Below are 21,923 nucleotides of genomic sequence, written 5' to 3'. Positions count from 1 at the left end.
GTATATGAACATTATGGAGTACTATTGTTCTATAAGAAACCATAAATGGTCAGACTCTAGAGAAGCAGGGAACGAATTACAGAAACTGATGCTGAGTGAAGGGAACAGAACCAAGAGAACATTGTACAAATTAGCACCAACACTGTGAGAAGATCAGCCTTGATGAATGCAACTCCTCTCAGCAGTTCAGAGAGCTAGGACAACTCTAGGAGACCAGCTATGGACAATGCTATCACCATTTAGAGGAAGAAAAACAACAAAAAACCTAGGGAATCTGAATGAACACTGCTTTCACTTAAAAAAAAATTGTCTTATGCATTTCTTTCCTATCTCATGGTTTTGTTTCTTTTCCCTTAGTCCTAATTCCTCATACTGAAGATGACTAATCTGTAAATATGTGTAACACAAATGTGTATGTACAATATTCACCTGCCTAACAGCTGAGGTGAAGGGGCTGGGAAGGGAGGGTGGAAGGAAATTATGTAACTTAGAAATATGCATATGCATGTGGATGAATGTTGAACTTTCAATGAAACAGGGGACTTTCTAACTTTCCTATAGAGACAACCAGAGCTGAACAAAAAGTTTGATCTTCAGGTACAGGACACTGGTGAACCATAGAGAAGGTAGCATCTCCCGAGAACTCTGATCCCCCAAACCCCCCAAAAACAAAGGATGGCTCTAGCCAAAATTTAGAGGGGCAGAACCCACAGAAAGACTGAGTGATGCATTTTCCCAATCCAAGATAACTTAGAAGTTTGGTGGGAAAGGTCTGTTTCACCAGGACTGAGGGTTGGGAAAAACGCCCCGGAGAAGCCCAGCCCAGCCCAGTCCAGATATCACCTGTAACAGCCTGAAGGGGCGGGGAGAGAACTCTGATCCACCAGAATGAGTGTGGAATGAGGAACACAGGCTGCAGAATCTGTAGCGAGAATCAGGAGAAAGAAGCCTGATTTTTCTGCTCTGCCTGGGGTAGGACTCTGCTGTTTGCCTACACTCAGACCCAGGTTGCAGTTTGGGCTTCCATACTAAGATAGCTAGATCCCACCTTATAGACCTAGGGCAGAGGGAAGTACTGGATCATCTACATAGGAAAGCACAGGCTAGAGAGCATAAGACCTTAGAGTAATAAAGGTCCCAGTGGGTTGTCCCCCCCCCCAAAAAAAAACAACCTCAAAGCCTTGGAAGTGCTGTAAATTAGTCTTGGGCAGAGGAAATGAGTAAACAATAGAAAAAAGAAGGATCTGATCATAGAAAATTACTTTAGTCCCGTGGAAGATCAAAAACACATACTTAAATGATGACAAAATCGAAGCTTCCATATCCAAAACTTCCAAGACAAATAGAAAATGGGCTCAGACTATGGATGAGCTCAAAAAAGACTTTGAAAAACAATTAAGGGAGGTGGAAGAAAAATTGGGAGGGGAAATGAGAAAAATCATAAAAACCAAATCAAAAGCTTGGTGAGAGATATACAAAAAAATACTAAAGAAAATAATATGTTAAAAACCAGTTTAGGCCTAATGGAAAAAGCAAAACAAAAGGCAAATGAGAAGAAGAATGCCTTAAAAAGCAGAATTGGCCAGCTGGAAAAGGAGATAAAAAAGCTCTCTGAAGAAAATAACTCCTTCAAATGCAAAATGGAACTAAAGGAAGCTGATGACTTTTCAAGAAAGAAGGAAGAAATAAAACTCTTCCAAAAAAGTCAAAAATTAGAAGAAAATGTGAAATAACTCATTGGAAAAACAACCAACCTTGAAAACAGATCCAAAAGAAATAATTTAAAAATTATTGGACTATCTAAAAGCCACGACCAGGAGAAGAGCCTAGACTTCATTCTTCAAGAAATAATACAGGGTGATGGGGAGCAGTGGCCAGGTGGCGCAGTGGATAGAGCACTGGCCCTGGAGTCAGGAGTACCTGAGTTCAAATCCAGCCTCAGACACTTAATAATTACCTAGCTGTGTGGCCTTGGGCAAGGCACTTAATTCCATTTGACTTACAAAATCCTAAAAAAAAAAAAATAATAATAATACAGCAAAATTGCCCTGAGATCCTAGAAGCTGAGGGTAAAACAGAAATTGAGAGAATTCATCGGTCATCCCCTGAAAGAGATCCCAAAAGAAAAACTTCTAGGAATATTATAGCCAAATTCTAAAACTCCCAAATCAAAGAGAAAATTCTAAAAGCTGCCAGAAACAGACAATTCAACTACAGAGGCTCCATAGTCAGGATTACTCAGGATCTGACAGCATCTATATTAAAGGTGCATAGGAATTGGAATATGATATTCTGGAAGGCAAAAGATCTTGGTTTACAACCAAGATTGACTACCCAGCAAAACTGAACATCCTCTGTCAGGGGAAAAGATGAACTTTCAATGAAACAGGGGACTTTCTAACTTTCCTATAGAGACAACCAGAGCTGAACAAAAAGTTTGATCTTCAGGTACAGGATGCTGGTGAACCATAGAGAGAGTGGAAGAGAGGGACTAACTATGAGGAACTTGATGATGTTGAACTGTTTGTATTCCTGCACAGGAAGAAGATACTGATAACTCATAAGAACTTTCTCATTTATAAGAGCTGTTAGAAGGAGCATATATAGACAGGACGTAGGAAGGAGCAGAATATAATGGTATGGTGTGGTAAAGGGATGGAGTGATGGGGGAAAAGTACTGGGAGGAAGGAAAAGGAGATGAAGAAGAAGCTGAGAGATTTCATATAAGAGCCAAGAAAAAAGCTTTTTCAATGGAGCGGCGGGGGGGGGGCAAGGGGGAATGAGTGAGCCTTCATTCTCATCAGAAATGGCTCAGAGAGGAAATGACATGCACACTTAATAGGGTGAGGAAATCTGTCTTGCCCTGGAGAAGGATGGAGGAAAGGGACGGGATGAGGGGGAATGGGGGGGAGGGAAGGGGGGAATAGGTGATAGAAGAGAGGGAAGATCAAGGATAGGGTACTCAGATGCAAAACACTTTTGGACAGGGCCAGGATGAAAGGAGAGAGAGAATCGGATAAATGAGAGTGGGGAGAAATAGAGTGGAGGTACAGCTAGTAATAGCAACTGAGGGAAACATATTGACGCAACTTCTCTGGTGGATTTATGATAAAGAAAGCTATTCACCCCAGAGACAGAGCCATTGAAATCTGAACACAGACTGAAGTACATTTTTTTTCTCTCTCTCTTTCTATTCTTGAGGTTTCCCATCTTCTTGGGGGGGTGGTTATGTTTACTCTTATAACATTCAATTTATATCAATGTATGGCATGGAAACAACATAGAGACTGTCAGACAGCCTTCTGTGGCAGGGGGAGGGAAGGGAGAAGGGGGAAAAATTGTAGAATTCAGAGTCTTTAAAAAAATGATGGGTACATATCACTACTGTATATAATTGGAAAACAAAATGTGAAAATGTTTAAAAAAAACTTTCATAACATGTAACTGGAAAAAATAAAATATCAATTAAAAAAAGAAAAAGAGTGTTTGCTATCACCCTTGAATTATATCAGTAAATCTCTACTAGTCTCTGTCCTGCTTCATTTTGTATTCATTTGTATACCTGAAATTGTTATTTCGATTGTCTTTTGATTCCTATTTTAGCACTACAATTCCCTACAATGAATGACATCTTTGGTGCTGTTTCTAAAAGATGTTGATGGTCTTCATAGAACTGATTAACTCAGTCCTCTTCAGCATCAATGATTGGAGCATAGATTTGTATTGTTGTCGTGCTGAATTGTTTACCTTGTATTCGAACAGATATCATTCTCCCAATTTTGAGATTATACCCCAGTACTGCTTTTCTCATCTTTTTATTGACTGACAATTACTCCCATTTTTTTCGAAGGGATTATTGCCCACAGTATTATATGTAACCTGAAGTAAGTCTACCCATTCTGATTCTGGCAAGATAGCAAAGAAATTGGGCTCTCCAAATTTCTTTTGCAAAAAAAAGAATGGAACACTGCCTCAAAGTAATTGTAGAGCAGCAGGAATAAACAAAAGTCAGGGTAAAATAGTTGTTCTTTTAAGACAACCTGAGAAGACTCCAGGAAAGATTTGACCTCTAGGGGTGGAGATTTGGCTTCAATGAAGTGCAAACTCCTCCAGGCTTACAAGTGGAATCAACAAACAACAAGTCCAAGTGTGGCACAGTGGATAGAGCACCGCCCCTGGAGTCAGGAGTACCTGAGTTCAAATCCGGCCTCAGACACTTCATAATTACCTAGCTGTGTGGCTTTGGACAAGCCACTTAACCCCATTTGCCTTGCAAAATCCTAAAAAAAAAAGTCCTGGGAGCAGCTAGTTGGGAGGCAGCTTCATCCAGAGGAAAGAACTTTCACCACTAGGACAGTGTGAGGATTGGACAGCTTACTAGGAGAAGGATCTTCTGTTGAGAGTTGCCAAGCATAACCGGCTAACCAGACAAGATACCCTTCTGGCTGTGAGCATTTGCAATAGAGTATAGTCCCTGGTTTTGAATACAGGATGAAGAGGACAGTGAAAGTTTGCAGACATCCCAGGGAATCAGGAACATTTGCAAGACAATGAAACTGGGGCCCTGACTGTGGCTTGGGAATAGAGAGCAGTGTCCAAGGTTGAGCCTTGGGATAGAGCTAAGAAAATAAAAGTAAAAAGGATCTGAGATCTGGGGCATCATTCCCCACAGAATTTGATTATAATAATAAGCTGTTAAAGAAAAAAATAAAGCAAAAGTGGGTAAGCAAAGGAGAAAGAACACAACCATAGATAGCTACTATGGTGATAGAGAAGATTGGGGTTCATAATTAGAGGAAGATAGTGGAGCTAAAAGAGCTACTCCTTTTTTCTAATGAGAAACGTTCAATGGTCCCAATAGAAGGGAATGTGAAAAATCTTATCAGAAAAGCAACTGATCTGGAGAACATATCTAGAAGAGACAATATAAGAAAAGTTGGACTACCTGAAAGTTATGATCAAAAAAAGAACTGTAATACAATATTACATGAAAATTATTAAGGAAAATTATACCCCAGTACTGCTTTTCTGAATTTTTAGAACAATAAAGTGAAACAGAAATAGAAAAAAAATCCACCAATCACCACCTGAAAGAGATTTAAGGAGGAAAAATTTTTTATTGTAAATATTTTATTTGTTTTCAAATTATATACAATAATAGTTTCTATCAATCATTTTTGCAAGGTTTAGAATTTACAATTCCCACCTCCCTCTATAGAAGTTAAACTGAAAGTTTTTACATTTGTTTTCATGGTATGCATAGATCAAAATTGAATGTGTTGAGAGAAGAAACTTATCCTTAAGGAAGAAAGAAAATATTAGAGATACAAAATGATGTAATACATAAGACAATTTTTTGAAAAAAAATTGAAGATAATAATCTTTGATCTTTGTTTAAACTCCATAGTTCTTTCTCTGGATACAGATGATATTCTCCATTGTAGATACCCTAAAATTGTCCCTGATCATTGCACTGATGAAATGAGCAAGTCCATCAAGGTTGATCATCACCCCCACATTGCTGTTAGTATGGACAATGTTCTTCTGGTTCTGATTTCGCTCAGCATCAGTTCATGCAAATCCCTCCAGGCTTCCCTGAATTCCCATCCCTCCTGGTTTCTAATAGAACAATAGTGTTCTATGACACACACACACACACACACACATATATATATATTTATATATATATATATATATATATATATATATATATATATATATATATATATATATCACAGTTTCTTAAGCCATTCCTCAAATGAAGGACATTTACTTGATTTCCAATTTTTTGCCACTACACACAGGGCTGCTATGAATATTTTTTATTCAAGTGATGTTTTTACCCTTTTTCATGATCTCTTCAGGGTATAGACCCATTAGTGGTATTGTTGGATCAAAGGGAATGCACATTTTTATTGCCCTTTGGGCATCATTCCAAGGTTCACTCCATAGCTCCACCAACAATGCATTAGTGTCCCAACAATGCATCTAAGGAGGAAAATCTCCTCGAATATTATAACCAAGTTTCAAAGTTCCCTGGTTAAGGAGAAAATATTGCAAGCAACAAGAAAATAATTTAAATATTATGAAGCTACAATCAGGATTATACAATACCTTGCAGTTTCTACATTGAAACATTTTGTAGAGCAAAAGAGTTGGCATTATGACCAAGGGTAATTTACCTAGCAAAGTCAAGTATAATCCTGAATTTAAAAAATGAACATTTAACAAATTGAAAGACTTTCAAGTATTTGTGATGAAAAGAGTAGAACTTAATGGAAAATGGAACATATAAGATCCAAAAGAAATATAAGATAGACATTAAAGACCAATTATAAGGTATTCAATAAAGTTAAATTTTTTTTTTAGGATTTTGCAAGGCAAATGGGGCTAAGTGACTTGCCCAAGGTGACACATCTAGGTAATTATTAAGTGTCAGAGGCCGGATTTGGACTCAGGTACTCCTGACTCCAGGGCTGTGCCACCTAGCCAACCCTAGTTACATTATTTTTTAAAAAATCTTTTGTATTTTATTTTTTCCCACTTACAAGTAAAAACAATTAATTTTCCTCCCTGTTCTCCTGGTTCTGCTTGTTTCATTTTGCATCAATTCATGTTTTTCCCTATTTTTCTAAGAGCATCCTGCTCATTATTTCTTACAGCATAATAGTATTCCATCATAATCATATGCAACAACTTGTTTACATTCCTCAATTGAGGGATATCCCCTCAGTTTCCAGTTCTTTGCCAACACTAAAAGAGCTGCTATAAATATGTTTGTTTGCATAGGTTCTTTTCCTTTTTTTTATCTCTTTGAGATACAGACCTGGTAGTAATATTGCTAGATCAAAGGGTATACATGATTTTATATCCCTTTGGGAATATAAAATAATAAAATTTATATATATATATATATATATAATCACTATTGATTAGAGAAATACAAATTAAAATAACTCTAAGGTACCCCCCTCACCTATCAAATTGGATAATATGACAAAAAAAAAATATATGTTGGAGGGATGTGGGAAAAGTTGGAGGGATGCTGGTGGAGTTGTGAACTGATCCAATCATTCTGGGGACTATTCTGGAACTGTGCCCAAAGGGATATAAAACTGTGCATGCCCTTTGATCCAGCAATGCCACTAATAGGTTTGAATCTCAAAGAGATTATAAACAAGGGACAAAGACCTACATGTATAAGAATGTTTAAAGCAGCAGTTTTTGTGGTGGCAAAGAATTGGAAATTTAGGGGTTGTGCATCTATTAGGGAATGGTTGAACAAGTTGTGGTATATTAATGTATATATAATGTATAATAATGATATTATTGTTCTATAAGAAATGATGAGCAGGGGCGGCTAGGTGGCATAGTGGATAAAGCACCTAGCTGTGTGGCCTTGGGCAAGCCACTTAACCCCATTTTCCTTGCAAAAAAAAAATGATGAACAGACAGATTTCAGAAAAATCTGGAAAGACTTACATGAACTGATGCTAAGTGAACTGAGCAGAACCAGAACATTGTACACAATAACAGCAACATTGTGTGATGATTATGATAGACTTAGTTCTTCTCAGCAATACAGTGACCCAAAGACAGTTCTAAAAGACTTGTGATGGAAAATGTCACACATCCAGAGAAAGAACTACAGAGTCTGAATGCAGGTTTAAATTTGGTTTTTGTTTCTTCTTTCTCATGGCTTTTTCATTTTGTTCTGAATCTTCCTTCACAGCATGACTAATATTGAAGGAAATATGTGTAACATGATTGAGCACGTATAATCTGTATCAGACACTTGCTAGTGTCATATGGTGAATGTTGAAAATTATATATAAAATTGGAAAAATACATTAATTTTATAAATTTGTTTCTTGTTTTCTTTCCCCTTTTGTTCTGATACTTCTTTTACAATATGACTAAAATGGAGATTTGTTTAACATAATTGTACATGTATTCATTGATGTTTGTCCTTCATTATTTTTTTTTAGATTTTTTTTCAAGGCAATGGGGTTAAGTGACTTGCCCAAGGCCACATGGCTAGGTAATTAAGTGTTTGAGGTGGGATTTGAACCCAGGTACTCCTGACTCCAAGGTTGGTGCTCTATTCATTGCGCCACCTAGCCACCCCGTCCTTCATTCTTGAAGAAGACCATGGCATCGGGGGAGGTGATGCCATGACAAGCATATTAGCTTGATTTGAGTGAAGGGATGGAATGCTAAGTTATCAGCCTCATTTTCTCTTCTGTAGTCATCTGGATTCAGTGGCCAGATATGATTCCTTTATCAAATTGCTTACTTTCTTGGGGAGGGGTAAGGGAAGGGAGAGAGAGAGAGAAAAATTTGGAACTCAAAATTTTACAAAAAAAAATGAATGTTGAAATCTATCTTTACATGTAATTAGAAAAAATAAAATACTATTAAGATTTTTAAAAATGCGTATGTTGCTAAATACTGGGTTATCCTGACTATGACTCCACACTATTTGAATTGTTTCTTTTGGTTTCTTTTGGTTCTCCTTAATCTGGGAGGTCTGGAATTTGGCTATACTATTCCTGGGAGTTTTCATTTTGGGATCTCTTTCAGTAGACAATTGGTGAATTTTTTCAATTTCTATTTTATTCTCTGGTTCCAGAATATCAGGGCAGTTTTCCTTCTAGGGCTCTCTCTTTTTTTTTTATTAAAGATTTTATTTGAGTTTTGAGTTTATAGTTTTTCTCTCAATCTTACTTCCCTCCCCTCCCCCACAGAAAGCAATCTGTCAGTCTTTATTTTGTTTCTAGGGCTCTCTTTTGGATTAGTATAATAATTCTTCAATTATCTCTCCCGGTTCTATTTTCCAGGTCAGTGGTTTTTTCAATGAGATATTTCACATTTTCTTTTTTTCATTCTTTTGGTTTTGATTGTTTCTTGATGTCTCATAAAGTCATTACTTAAACATCTCATTGGAAAAACAACTGATATGGAAAACAGATTTAGGAAAGATGATTTTTTTGTTATCTCTTATACTTTATTTCTTTTCCTTAAGGATATGACTTCTCTTTCATCAGATTCAACTTAGATCAATGTATACCATGGAAACAATGCAAAGACTAACAATGCTTTCTGTGGGGGTGGGGGGAGGGAAGTAAGAACAGGGGGAAATTGTAAAACCCAAAATAAATAAAAATCGTTCTTTAAAAAAAAACTTAGGAGTGGCTAGGTGGCACAGTAGATAGAGCACAGGCCCTGGAGTCAGGAGTAGCTGAGTTCAAATCTGGACTTATACACTTAATAATTACCTAGCTGTGTGGCCTTGGGCAAGCAACCCAACCCCATTTGCCTTGCAAAAATTTAAAAAAATTTAATTTTTTAAAAAGCCATAAAGGAAAAAAAGAGTAGTTGCAGAAGTGGGGTGGGGAATAGAAGATACATTGCAAAGGAAAGAGTGGTGATGAAGTGGAGGCACTAAGTACACATTTTTCAAGGCAGTTGAGAGAATAAGAGTAACTGGATAAGAGTAAGAGTAACAGTCTCATCACAGAATTTCAGACCCGGAAGATTAAGGTAGTTCAGGAGCCATTGAATTAGTTCAACCCACATCTGAAAAGAATCTCCCACTATAAACATAGTCATGACAAATATGGTCCTCCAGCTTCTACTTGAAGGTTACACTATATAAAATAATCCCTACTTAAATTCTAGGAGGGGAGACTAAATGCAAACACAAAAAATACGATTTTTTAAAAAATTCAATTAACTGCAATTCCATAAAACTGGAAATTCTCTCCAACACTGCCTATAATTCTTCCCACGTTCTCCCTTACCACATTCACAAGCTAGTGGCATTCAATTTCTGTTAGCAGAGCAGCACTGGTTTCAACTGTTATCCTTTGCCCTTAATAAACAGCCCATCTTCTAATTCCATCAGTTGCTGGAAGCTATTTTCTCCTTTTGCAATTCAACAATAACTTTGAAATTAATCCCATTCTTTGCTTCTACTCACCCAATCCTGTACCTCATTGCTTTTTATTCATTTTTAATTCTACAATCCATTGTATTTCATTGCCCTAAAATTATATTTAAAAAGGTCATTGTGGCCCAGCAGCCCAAGTCTGGAAGATTTGAGTTCAAATCTGAATTCAGACACTTACCTAGCTGTGTGACCCTGGGCAAGTCACTTAACCCCATTGCCTTAAAATTTTTTTTAAAAAGGTCATCTCTTGTATTGCAATAGTCCATAAATGAGCACTAAGTTGAAAAACACATTTGATGTAGCCACTATGTGTGGATAGCAAAATCAAAGATTTGAATTATTAATCTTTCACTAGACTCAGAACAACGTTTTGAGAACAATGTCATCCATCTACCAATACCAATCTGATTCTAGAGGAACTGTACACTCGGAAATTCCTTTTCAAATTGGGACCTTTGGTTAGGTCTCCATAATAATTGCACCTTTAGGGACCATAGCTTTTTATTTAGGATTAGGGATTGTAATCTTTCAGACAATTCTGGAAAAGGTCTTTTAATGAAGCGCTATCCTATATTGTATCGAATTTTATTTTTAATCAAAAAAAGAATAGTGTTCCTATATTCCATTAGTTAATTGTCAAGAACATTGCTTGCTCAAGAGATTTATTCTTAATTTTCTCTCACTGATGTCCTTAATTCTTGTACAGATAATACAAGTTTTTTTGTGTGTAGTTGACTACACAAAATAGGAATTGATGTCATCACAAAACCTACTGTGCATCTCCTTCCAGTTCTATCTGTCTTCCCCCCGCCCTCCTTGTTGAGGCTTATAAGCACAACTGGGACTGATGTTCAGTCAGTATGGTGATTTTTTTCATTGTCCTAGGTCAGAGTTAAAATTTATTTTGCATTTTTTTCTACTTGGCCTTCCATTTCACATACATTCAAAAATGCTTGTAAAGCATTTAACAATATCTAGACTACAGTCAGTACACTTTTATGATTGGTTCCTTCCTAAAGTACTTAGTAGGAATGCTGGAAAGTTCTTGTATTAAGAAAATTTCTACTAAGCTTTGAAACTAAGGGGGAGAAGTGTGTAAAAAATATATGGAAATGCTTAGAAATACAAGATGGCATGTTCTATGAGAGAACAAGGTGAATCTGACTGTATCATAGTAGGGAGTTTTAAGGCTAAAATGGATTTTCAAATCTAGAGTAATTTGTATTTGACCCTATAGTTAAAAAGGAGCACAAAAGGAATGACATATTAAAATGTGTCAGATCTCTTGGGTAGGTTGAGGCAAAAAGTGCCTAAAAGTAACTTCCAAGTTAGATCCATGGTCCAATAATCCTACTGCAGAAGTGCAGCAAATACATAGGGATATAACTTGATAACTGTTGGTGATGAAGGATAGATAATTCATAGGGAAATGTAGGCATTTTATCAACCCACAAATTCAATACAAACCAATTATATGAAAGCAGCAGAAAAAAAAGCTACAAGTAGTAGCTAACATTAACAGTACCAGGCACTATGTCAAAGCATTTTACAAAAATGATCTCATTTGAAACTCATAGCAACCCTGGGAGGTTAGATACTGTTGTTATCCCCATTTTATAGATGAAGAAACAGGCAAAGTTAAATTGACTTGTCCAAGGTCTCACAGCTATGAAGTCAGAGATGAGATTTAAACTGGGATTTTCTTGAATTCAGACCTTATGCTACATCAATAAGTATAGAATTTTAAGAGGGGTGGTAAAGTCTTTGATGTTCTTTGTCCTTGTTGCTGCTCAATCATGTCCAATCTGACTCCATTTGGGATTTTCTTGGCAAAGATTGGTATTTCCTTTTTTTTGCCATTTCCTTCTCCAGTTCATTTTACAGTCAAGAAAATTGAGGTGAACAGGGTTGGTTAAGTGACTTTCCCAGTCATACAACTGATAATGATCTGGGGTCAAATTTGAACTCGGGTCTTCCTGGTTCCAGGCCCATCCTTCTATCCATATACCAACTAATTGCTTTCTCCTAATCACACCAAATCAAGTATGTAATGTTCAGTTTGTGGTATTCCATTCTATAAGGACAAAGAGGACAAAGTATTTCATGTTATATGACAAGACAACAATATATAATGTTAAGACTCAGGAGTCAGAATGACCAGAGTTAAAATCTACTTAGGACTTTTTAGGGCCCAAAGTGAACAATTTTAACTTCTCTCATCTCAATTTCCTCTCCAATATTAGACAGCAACATCTTACAAGATTGTTGTAAGGATCAAATAAGATAAATTGAAAAGTTCTTTGCAAACATTAAAATACCACATAAAATATTAACTATTTTATATTGAATGGTTGAAGCAAATGTTTAATTTGGAGGGGGTCAGAGGGGAGGACCCAATAAGTCTTTAAATATTTGAAGGGCTTTGATTCAATATGACTTGCTTAAGATTGTTTTATTTAAGAGTTGGGAGATAAAAGAGATGTGGAACTAATAAACAAATTTTCTAACTCCCCCCCATTCCCCCTCAAAAATCTGTTTATGAATCTCTGAAATATTGATCTCATTCTTCCCTGTTCCTAAATACTCCCAGGATTTAGAGAACTTAATTGACCAACTTCCAGACCTCATAATACTTTGTTGGGTTCCTCATCTCTATTCTCTCACCTTCTCTGTCCAAGGATGGACTAGCCCTTCAGCTTGAATGCATGTTAGAGCCCAGAGGGGTAACAGGGAGAGGGGAAAATGCATCCCCCTCTGTGAAAAGAGCTGGGGAATAAAGAGTAGTGAAATGAGGGGCCCTGTAGGTGGGATGACTGAAAGGAGGGCCTGGAGGTAGGGGAAAAGGAATAGGTTCCAAAGGGAAGGAGCCAGTTGCCTCAAAATCCTCTCGGGGTGAATTGCCGTTGCTTCACTTGCCCTTCTGGTGCTGGTTACAAAACCAAACCTGGATAACATCTTTGTCAAGGCCCAGCTGCTCAGCAATATTGCTAATCTGCTAAAGTGTGGGTTTGGGGCACTGCAGAAACATGTTTTCCAAGCTTCCCCGAACTCCATTCTCAGTGCTTGTGCGTTTCCTCTTTCTGGCTTGTTGAAGGACTGTCTCAGCCTTGCACATGTGGAGGTGGTCCTTGTCCTCAGCTGCTTCTAGCCCCTTTTGTAGCAGAGGTCAGAGCTCACACCTGTTCTTGAAGCTAAGTTGTAGGGCTTCAAAGCGACAGATGGTGGTCTGGCTAAAAACCTTCCCAAAGAGTGCCCCCAAGGGGATGCCCACATCAGCCTGGGTATAACTCAGAATGATCCTCTTCTGCTTTAGCTCCTTGGCAAACTGCTCCAGTTCCTCTGGGGAAGGGTCTCCTGTGGCTGCTCGTCTCCACTCTCCGCCAGCTCAATCTTGGAGACTTGAGCAGTGGTGTGGGGCTCTGGGGAGCTGCCCTCGGAGGGGCTCTCAACTCCAGCTCCTGCATAGCCGTTGGCTGCAGCAATCTCCTGCGCAGGTGGAACCATTGCTCCCACATTGGGCTGAGGTTCACAGTAGACACCTCCTCCCCACATATCGTACAAATGGCACGGGCCATTCCCCACCCGTCGGGCCCCATCTGGTTCCAGTCCCTCCAGGTGGGCCTTGGAAGCCGCCAATTCCACGTAGGCTCTGACCCTCCCACCCCGCCACCACCAGGGGGTGGTGAGAAATATTCAGGAGCCAGGTGTCCGGCCATGTGGAAGTGGGGTCCCCGACCTAGAAAAGATAATTTAAAAATCATTGGAATACCTGAAAGTCATGATCAGGAAAAGAACCTTGACAACATTTTCAAAGAATTACTACAGGAAAATTGCCCTGATATCCTAGAAGCAGAGGGCAAAATAGAAATGGAGAGAATCCACCAATTTCCCCGAGAAAGAGATCCAAAAAAAAAACAACCCCCAGGAATATTATAGCCAAGTTCCAGAACTCCCAAGTCAAAGAGAAAATATTACAAGCAGCCAGAAGGAGACAATTCAAATATCGTGGAGCTGCAGCCAGGATCACACAGGACTTAGCAGCAATTACATTAAAAACTTGTAGGGCTTGGAATATAATATACTGGAAGGCAAAAGAGCTTAGAATGCAACCGAGAATCAACTACCCAGCAAAACTGAATGTCCTCTTCCAGGGAAAAAGATGGATTTTCAATGAACCAGAGGAATTTCAAATGTTCCTGTTGGAATGGCCAGAGCTGAACAGAAGGTTTGATCTTCAGATACAGGACTCAGGTGAAGCATGGAGATTGGAGGAGAGGGGGAAATATGAGGGACTTAATGATGATGAACTGCATGTATTCCTGCATAGAAAAATGACACTGATAATACTCATATGAACCTTCTTAGTTAATAGAGCAGGTAGAAGGAGCTTTTATAGTTGAAGCACAGGAGAAAGGTGAATTTGAAGATAAAATATGGTGTAAAAATGGAGTCAATAGAAAAAAAGGGAAATGTAATGGGAGAAAGAAAAAAGAGAGGAGGAATAGGCCAAGATATTTCATATAATAAGATTTTTCTTTATTACAATGAGCTATTGCAATGATATGGAAGGGGGAAGGCAAGGGGGAATGAGGGAAACTTCACTCTCATCAGAGATGACTAGGCGAGGAAACAGCATATATACTCAATGGGGTATAGGCATCTGGAGTAAGAAGGAGCGGGGCAGGGGGAAGGGGGGGATGTGAATGATGGAGGAGAGGATGGACCATGTGGGGAGAGTGGTCAGATATAACACATTTTCCTTTTTACTTCTTGCAAGGGGCTGGGATTGGAAGGCCTGTCTGGGACCATAGGGCCAGGTGGATGCTGGGCCTAAGGGGTGGTAGGGGGGCTCAGGGCCTCTTGGTCCCAGGACCAGGGATCTGTCTGCTGTGCCACTTAGCGACCCTACAGCAGAGTCAGAGTGAAAGGAGAGAGAAAATATAGTACATGGTAGTAGAAATATGAGAGGAGGGAGTTGCAATCAACAATGGCAACTGGAAAAATATGGAAGCAACTTTTGTGATGGACTTATCATAAAGAATGTGATCCACCCACGACAGAGTTGTTGGTGTTAGAAGAAAGACTGAAGCACATTTATTATTATTATTTTTTGGGGAGTGAAGGGCAAATGGGACTGGGTGGCCTGCCTGGGGCCGCATAGCAGGGTGATCATTGGGTGTCTGAGGCCAGATTTGGACCCGGGTGCTCCTGGCTCAAGGGCCAATGCTCTGTCCACCACCCAGCCACCCCTACTATTATTACTATTTTATTTTATTTTGGGTCTTTTTTTTTTTTTTTTTGGTTTTTGCAGGGCAGTGGGGTTGGGGTGGCTTGCATGTCACACAGCTGGGTGATTGTTGGGTGTATGGGGCTGGATATGGGTTCAGATGCTCCTGGCTCCAGGGCTGGTGCTCCGTCCATTGTACCACCTGGCCATACCTACAATTATTACTATTATTTTTTAATTTTTAATATTTTTCTCTCCCCTTTATCACTCAAGCAAGTCTATATTTTTGGGGATATTTTGTTTACTCTGAAACAAGAATATTTTATTAATGTATAAAAAACATTATTTGTAAAAAAAAATGTGCATACCCTTTGATCCAGCATAAAGAGATGATGAAAAAGGGTAAAAACATCACTTGTACAAAAATATTCATAGCAGCCCTGTTTATGGTGGCAAAGAATTGGAAATCAAGTAAATGTCCTTCAATTGGGGAATGGCTTAACAAACTGTGGTATATGGATGGAACACTATTGTTCTATTAGAAACCAGGAGGGATGGGAATTCAGGGAAGCCTGTAGGGATTTGTATGAACTGATGCTGAGTGAGATGAGCAGAACCAGAAAAACACTGTACACCCTAACAGCAACATGGGGGCAATGCTCAACCTTGATGGACTTGCTCATTCTATCAGTGCAACAATCAGGGACAATTTGGGGCTGTCTGTGATGGAGAATACCATCTGTATCCAGAGAAACAACTGTGGAGTTTGAACAAAGACCAAGGACTATGACCTTAAATTTATAAAAAAACAAACAAACCCTGATATCTTATTGTCTGATCTTGCTATCTCTTATACTTTATGTTTCTTCCTTAAGGATATCATTTCTCTCTCATCACACTCAATTTGGATCAATGTTTACCAAGGAAACAATGACAAACTGCTTTCTGTGGGGGTGGGGTGGGGGGAGGGAAGTAAGATTAGGGGAAAAATTGTAAAACTCAAAATAAATAAAATCTTCAACAACAACAAAAAAAAGATTTAAATGTCCCCTTAAAAAAAATAAAGTCATTACTTTCCACTTGCCCAATTCTAGCTTTTAAGGACTTATTTTCTTCACTGAGCTTTTTTACCTCCTTTTCCATCTGGCCAATTTTACTTTTTTTTTTTTTTTGCAAGGCAATGGTGTTAAGTGACTTGCCCAAGGCTACAAAGCTCAGTAATTATTAAGTGTCTGAGGCCAGATTTGAGCTTAGATCCTCCTCATTCCAGGGCTGGTGTTCTATCCATTGTGCCACCTAGCTGCCCCCGACATTTTACTTTTCAAAGCATTCTTCCCTTCATTTGGATTTTTGTACTTCTTTTACCCTTTGACCTATTCTGGTTTCTAAGGTGCTATTTTCATATATATGTATATATATATATATATATATATATATATATATATATATATATATTTGTGCTTCCTTTACCAAACTATTTATGCTTTTTTCACAATTTTCTTGCATCACTCTTATTTCTTTTCCTAATTTTTCCTCTACCTCTCTCCTTTTTAAAAAATTTATTTATTTAAAGCAATGGCAATAGGATTAAGTGATTTGCCCAAGATCACACAACTAGGTAATTATTCATTATCTGAGGTCGAATTTGAACTCAGGTCCTCCTGACTCCAGGGCTGGTACTCTAACCACTGAACCACCTAGTTGCCCTCCCCCAATTTTAGTTTTCAAGGCATTCTTCCCTTCACTGGATTTTTGTACCTCTTTTACCCTTTGACCTATTCTGGTTTCTAAGGTGTTATTTTCTTCAGTATATATATTTTTTGTGCTTCCTTTACCAAACTGTTTATTCTTTTTTCACAACTTTCTTGCATCACTCACTCTTATTTCTCTTCCTACTTTTTCCTCTCTCTCTCTCTCTCTCTCTCTCTCTCTCTCTCTCTCTCTCTTTTAGGTTTTTTTTTGCAAGGGGTTAAGTGGCTTGCCCAAGGCTGCACAGCTAGGTGATTATTAAGTGTCTGAGGTCTGATTTGAACTCAGGTCCTCCTGACTCCAGGGCCAGTGCTCTATCCACTTCACCACCTAGCCACCCTCTCCTAATTCTTAATCTACATAAATATTCAAAAAATCCCTCCCTTATCCTATCCCCTCTACCTCGAATTTCTAAATTTAGAAGACTTTATACTCTTCTAGATATATGTTGTTCTCTCTTTAACCCATTCCCAATGAAAGTAAGGTTCTAGCACTGCCCACCCCACTTCCTTCTATATCAATTCTTCCTTTCATGCCTCATTTGTGTGACATAATTACTCCTTCTAATCTCTATCTACAAAGTTTTTTAATTAATTTTTATTAAAGATATTATTTGAGTTTTACAATTTCCCCCCATCTTGCGTCCCTCCCCCACCCCCACCCCCACAGAAAGCACTCTGTCAGTCTTTACTTTGTTTCCATGTTGTATCTTGATCCAAATTGGGTGTGATGAGAGAGAAATCATATCCTCAAAGAAAAGAAGAGAAGTCTAAGAGTTGACAAGATCAGACAATAAGATATCTATTTTTTTCTAAATTAAAGGGAATAGTCCTTGAACTTTGTTCAACCTCCACAGCTCCTTATCTGGATACAGCTGGCACTCTCCTTTGCAGACAGCCCAAAATTGCTCCCGATTGTTGCACTGATGGAATGAGCAAGTCCTTCAAGGTTGATCATCACCCCCTGTTGCTGTTAGGGTGTACAGTGTTTTTCTGGTTCTGCTCATCTCACTCAGCCTCAGTTCATGCAAATCCCTCCAGGCTTCCCTGAATTCCCATCCCTCCTGGTTTCTAATAGAATAATAGTGTTCCATGACATACATATACCACAGTTTGATAAGCCATTCCCCAATTGAAGGACATTTACTTGATTCCCAATTCTTTGCCACCACAAACAGGGCTGCTATAAATATTTTTGTACAAGTAATGTTTTTCATCATCTCTTCAGGGTATAGACCCAGTAGTGGTATTGCTGGGTCAAAGGGTATGCACATTTTTGTTGCCCTTTGGGCATAGTTCCAAATAGCTCTCCAGAAGGGCTGGATGAGTTCACAGCTCCACCAACAGTGTAATAGTGTCCCAGATTTCCCACAACCCTTCCAACAATGATCATTATCCTTCCTGGTCATATTGGCCAATCTGAGAGGTGTGAGATGGTACCTCAGAGAAGCTTTAATTTGCATTTCTCTAACAATTAATGATTTAGAGCATTTTTTCATATGGCTATGGATTACTTGATCTCCTCATCTGTAAATTGCCTTTGCATATCCTTTGACCATTTGTCAATAGGGGAATGGCTTTTTGTCTTAAAAATATGACTCAGTTCTCTGTATATTTTAGAAATGAGTCCTGTGTCAGAATCATTAGTTGTAAAGATTGTTTCCCAATTTAATACATTTCTTTTGATCTTGCTTACATTGGTTTTATCTGTGTAAAAGCTTTTTAATTTAATATAATGGAAATCATCTAATTGGTTTTTGGTGATGTTCTCCAACTCTTCCTTAGTCATAAATTGCTCCCCTTTCCATAGATCTGGCAGGTAAGCTAATCCTTGATCTTCTAATTTGCTTATAGTATTGTTTTTTATGTCTAAGTCCTGTAACCATTTGGATCTTATTATCTACAAAATTTTTATTTGTCAGAATCACCCCCATCATACTCAGTTCAGCCCAGACTATCCAAATTATGATAATCATGAGTACTGATACAATTTTCTCATATAAAAAGTAAACAGGGAGGCAGAGTCAAGATGGCAGCGTAAATACAAGGACTTGTCTGAACTCTTTCCAAATCCCTCTAAATAATTTTTGTTTAGGTTTTGCAAGGCAAATAGGGTTGCCCAAGGCCACACAGCTAGGTAATTATTAAGTGTCTGAGGCTGGATTTGAACTCAGGTGCTCCAGGACACTTAATAATTACCTAGCTGAGTGGCCTTGGGCAAGCCACTTAACACCATTGCCTTGCAAAAGCCTAAAAAAAAGAATTAGGAGGGAGAGGATATATGGAAGATACACTTAGTGGGGTGGGTAGATTAAGGAATAGGAGGGCAAGTAACAGGTAAAAGTTAATTAGAAAAGTGATAAGAGATTTGGGAACTGGAGTGAGAATGATAGTGAGGAAAAATAGGATGGAGAGAAATCCACAAGTAACTTTGAAGGTGAATGGGATGAAATGGAAATGGATAGCAGAATGGGTTAAAAATTTGAATTCAACAATATGTCGATTTCAGGAAACAATAAAAATGAGATACACATAGTTAAAATAAAGGACTGTAGGGGGCAGCTAGGTGACACAGTGGATAGAGCACCCGCCTTGGAGTCAGGAGTAGCTGAGTTCAAATGTGACCTCAGACACTTAATAATTACCTAGCTGTGTGGCCTTGGGCAAACCACTTAACCCCATGGCCTTGCAAAAAAAAATCTAAAATAAATAAATCAAGGACTGGAATACAAGTTAATTATGTAATAATCCCCATTTATTTTGTAAAAATACCCCACAATTTCAGACAAAATTAAAGCTTAAATAGATTTAATTAAAAGAAAAATAGGGTAATCACACTATGTGTCACCAATCTTATTCAATATTGTTTAGGTCTCATTTCTTAACTATAAAAAGAATTGTATAAAATTTATAAGAATATGAGTCATACTCCAATTAATAAATGGTCAAGGGATGTGAATAATTTTTCAATGAAGAACTCAAAACCATAATCATATGAAAAATGCTCTAAACCATAATTGATTAGAGAATCAATTTAAATGCAAATGAAAACAACTTCTAGATATAGTCTCATATCTATCAGATTGGCTAAAATAATAGAAGCCTTTAAACTGGGAAATGGCTAAACAAGTTTAATGATTGTGATGAAATACTCCTGTGCCAGAAGAACACTGTAAACCCTAACAGCAAGGTGGGGCTGATGATCAATCTTAATGGACTGGCTCATTTCATCAGTGCAACAACCAGGGACAATTTTAGGGTGTCTGCAATGGAGAATACCATCTGTATCCAAAGAAAGAAGTGTGGAGTTTGAACAAAGACCAAAGACTATTACCTTTAATTTTTTTTTAAAAAGTTATTTTATATAATTTTGCTATCGTTTATATTTTATTTTTTCCTTAAGGATATGATTTCTCTCTCAGCACATTCGATTTTGATCAATGTATACCATGGAAACAATGTATAGACTGGCAAATTGCCTTTTGTGGGGGGGTGGGGGAGGGAAGGGAAATTAGGAGGAAAATTGTAAAATTAAAAAAAAATACTACTATGATATAAGAAATGATGGGCTGGTTGATTTTTTAATTGTATTTTTATTAAAGATATTATTTGAGTTTTACAATCCCCCCCCATCTTACCCCCCCCATGGAAAGCAATCAGTCTTTACTTTGTTTCCATGTTGTTTCTTGATCCAAATTGAGTGTGATGAGAGAGAAATCGTATCCCCAAGGAAGAGACAAGAAGTCTAAGAGGTAACAAGATCAGATAATAAGATATCTGGTTTTCTTTTTAGGTTTTTGCAAGGCAAACAGGGTTAAGTGGCTTTCCCAAGGCCACACAGCTAGTTAATTATTAAGTGTCTGAGGCCGGATTTGAACCCATGTACTCCTGACTCCAGGGCCAGTACTTTATCCACTGCGCCACCTAGCCACCCGTCTGTTTTTTTTTCTAAATTAAAGGGAATAGTCCTTGAACTTTGTTCAAACTCCACGGCTCTTTATCTGCATACAGATGGCACTCGCCTTTGCAGACATGGACTGGTTGATTTTGAAAAATTTGGAAAGATTTAGGCCTATGAAGGAGAATGCTATCTAGCTCCAGAGAAAGAACTGACAAATAGAAATATGAACAGTATGGTCTTACATTTATATACATGAATATATGTATGTGTGTATATATATATATATATATGTATATATGTGTGTTTATAGATATGTATGTATGTATGTATATATATTTGTGTTTAATTATACCCTTCTCTACAGCATGGGGGCGGGAGATTTAAAAAGTACACATCAGAGAATAACAGAAAACCTAGAAAGAAGCAGAGAAAAACTGGGTAGTTTTGAAAACAGTGTGTGGTATTTATTACATAAGCTTTCTTGAAATGGAAATTTAAGTTCAATAAAATTTATTTATTTAGGTTTTTGTAAGGCAAATGGGGTTACGTGGCTTGCCCAAGGCCACACAGCTAGGTAATTATTAAGTGTCTGAGACTGGATTTGAACCCAGGTACTCCTGATTCCAGGGCTGGTGCTTTATCCACTGTGCCACCTAGCTGCCCCCTAAAATTTATTTCTTAATCTTTCCATTCCCATTCATTTGAGTTCACAGACACCCAAGATGTTGATGGGCAGACTTTCCATTTCCTGTATAACCACAATCTAGTTTACTTGATTCATAGATTTTATTTTTTTTTCCATTTCCCATGACTTTTATGTATTTTTTGGTAACTAGTATTTTATTTTTTCCAATTAGACATTAGTTTTCAACATTCATTTTTTATAAGATTTCGAGTTTCAAAATTTTTCTTTTTCCATCCTTTCCCTCCCCCCAAGAAAGCAAGCAATCTGATATGGGTTATATATGTGCAATCAGGTTCCTAGATTTTACATCCCAGGTTCCTAGGCAGTATTAATCTTTACAGCATTGGACTTTCCTTTCATTATTAACTGACTGAAGACTATTTCACAGACAGGGAAACTGAGGCTCAAAG

The 21,923-nt window shown here is 37.9% G+C and overlaps 1 pseudogene; it reads right to left on the bottom strand.

Moving 5' to 3' along the window:
• Positions 1-12,644: 12,644 nt before the first annotated feature.
• Positions 12,645-13,668, bottom strand: LOC141502818 (POU domain, class 5, transcription factor 1 pseudogene; annotated as a pseudogene).
• Between the last annotated feature and the right edge of the window lie 8,255 nt (positions 13,669-21,923).

The sequence above is a fragment of the Macrotis lagotis genome, chromosome X (assembly GCF_037893015.1).
Source record: "Macrotis lagotis isolate mMagLag1 chromosome X, bilby.v1.9.chrom.fasta, whole genome shotgun sequence".
In the NCBI taxonomy this organism is placed as follows: Eukaryota; Metazoa; Chordata; class Mammalia; order Peramelemorphia; family Peramelidae; genus Macrotis; species Macrotis lagotis.
This window is presented reverse-complemented; position numbering and strand designations above follow the sequence as displayed.